Source organism: Myotis davidii, unplaced genomic scaffold (genome assembly GCF_000327345.1).
Source record: "Myotis davidii unplaced genomic scaffold, ASM32734v1 scaffold2325, whole genome shotgun sequence".
Taxonomy (NCBI): Eukaryota; Metazoa; Chordata; class Mammalia; order Chiroptera; family Vespertilionidae; genus Myotis; species Myotis davidii.
The window spans coordinates 75,750-78,281 of record NW_006295913.1 but is presented as its reverse complement, the minus strand read 5'-3'; the positions used below and the strand labels follow the sequence as shown (position 1 = coordinate 78,281).

The 2,532-nt window shown below is 38.2% G+C and overlaps 1 protein-coding gene across 1 annotated transcript in view; it reads right to left on the bottom strand.

Moving 5' to 3' along the window:
• GTF2H1 (general transcription factor IIH subunit 1) overlaps nucleotides 1-2,532 on the bottom strand; it is a 33,307-nt gene that overhangs the window by 11,285 nt on the left and 19,490 nt on the right. The gene's annotated exons all lie outside the window — the stretch shown is intronic.

The window sequence follows — 2,532 nt, the reverse complement described above, 5'->3', positions numbered from 1 at the left end:
TAGGCAAATTAACAGCCAACAAAGAGGGTGGCTAATTTGCATATTGCAGGCAGATCCCACTGTATCGCCCATGGTGAGATCCAGGCCTGCAGTGTCTTGGGTGGGGTGGGCGGGGCAGGCGGCAGCACAATCTGAGTGGCCGCTAGCCCCAGCGCGGGATCCCGGCCTGCAGTGTCTTGGGTGGGGTGGGCGGCAGCGAGATCCCCAGTCACCGCCCACCCCAGCACGGGATCCAGGCCTGCCATCTGCGACTGGGGGAGACGGGGCAGACACTGCGGGACTGGGCGTGCCATCTGCCACCTGGGGAGTGGCCCTAAGCCAGCAGGTGGTTATCTTCCGAGGGGTCCCAGACTGTGAGAGGGCACAGGTTGGGCTGAGGGATCCCCTCCCCTGCCAGTGCACAAATTTTTGTGCACGGGGCTTCTAGTACATTATATTTAATTCTTCTAAGTATTTGGGTTTACTTATGAACACTTTTTAAAGAACAATTTCCTTTTTTAAATTTGATTTTTTGGGGAGGAGGAAAGAGAAACATATTCCTGGGTGAGGATTAAATAAAAAATTTTAGGTTATTAAATATATCACAAAAAGGTCAATTTAAACACTTAGTACTTTAAATTGCTCCTATTTTAAGAGTCTGAATAGTTCTCTTGTAGTACAGGAATAAATCTGATTTCAGCATATTCAGAGTAATACATCCATGAGTTGCACCTTACCTAGAGTCAGCCTATTTTATACTTTCTCCACTCTATACCTTTTAACCAACTTCAAGGCATACTAATGTCATTACTTTTCACATATGCCAAGCTCATTGATTCCTGCTTTTTCCTGCTGTTGCCTTACCTAAGCTGTGACCCTATCAAACCTCCCATAATAATCCAAATCCTAAACTTCTGCGACAGCATAGTTAAGTCACCTAACTTTCATACTTAACTGAAAGCTCCATAAATGTAAGAACTCTATCAATACTTATGAATCTCTCATCCTACAAAACCCTCTTTAGAACAGAGGCAACTCTTGACTTCAAAGAATATCTAGAATTAGAATTTATTATTCAACATTGTGAAAATCCACACAGTGATTTGTGACAACTCTTTGACTACCAAGATCAACTCTACTTAGTGCAAGAGTATTGCAAAGAAAAGCATCACTTCCTAGATTTCTTCTTTAATAACTATAACTTACATTTTAGTTTCACTTTTCTTAGTTCAGAAAAAATTTCCTATTGGCTTTGTTAATTTTAAAGGTTCAAATACCTGTACAAACATATTATCAAAATATATTAAATAAAGCATAAGACTTACCCACAACCCCTTTACAGAAAGATTACCATTTAGCATGCTCTTTTAAAGGACTTTTTAAAGTCCATAAACTTCTTTTTCCCATGTGAAATTATCGCATACGATCTGCTCTGTGAACTATTCTACTCCATTCATTCATTCATTCATTCATTCATTTTATATTTTCTTTGGTTCCTATTGTAAATAACACAACTAGTATACTTTAAATTTTATTTTGTAATTATTTTTTTGATTTTTGCTTTATCTACAGACACTAAACTCTTTGAATACAAGAACTGTCTTATTCATTTCGTTTCCCACCATCTAATATTTTAGGCAACTCAAAAGAGTTTTTTTGAATTTAATGTTTTATAAACTGAACTACTGTTATGGCATATATTAACTCTTTTTAATTCAGTATGTCATTAACTCATTTAAAGTCCTTAACAACTGCAGTGATCTTCATTATATGGATGTACCATAGATATTAGGATGTTTGCCATTTTCTCTATTATCTATAGTAATAAAAGCAAAACATGCTAATTAGATTGGACGTCCTTCTGGACAAAGCCGGGGCTGTGAGGGAAGCTCGGGTCCAGGGTGCCAGAGGGAAGCTGATGCCAGCAGCCAGGGTAAGGAAGGCCTACTTGTGCACGTTTTTCATGCATCAGCTCTCTAGTAATACTATAATAAGCATTTGTAACTAAACGTTTGCAACTCTTTATTTTTAAAAAATAAATGTCCAGAAGTAGAATTAAGGGCATTAACTTTTAAAATTTCAATACATATTGCCCTAAAAGGAAACTTTATTGTAATTTATTTTTGCAACTGGGGAGGGAGGAACTTAAAAACACACACAGGGTAATAGCCCTAGCAGGGTGGCTCAGTTGGTTGGAGTGTTCCACACACCAAAAGGTTGCAGGTTTAATTCCTGGCTGGGGAGCATACAGGAGGCAACCAATCGATGTTTCTCTACCACATTGATGTTTCTCTCTCCCTCTCTCAAATCAAAACATATTCTTGGGTGAGGATTAAAAAAAAAAAAAAACACCAAAAAACGACAAGCAAGTAAGCAAAAACAGGAATAGAGTAGCCTGGCAAAGTTGCAAGGAAAGAAGGAATATGCAAGTAGATAACTGTCAATATTTAATACAAAGACATATCTAGCCTTGAAATGCCAGGTTTAATATGAGGGCCAAATCCTATCTTTTAAAAACATTATACACAAAACTTCAGTTTTTCTTTCTCTCAC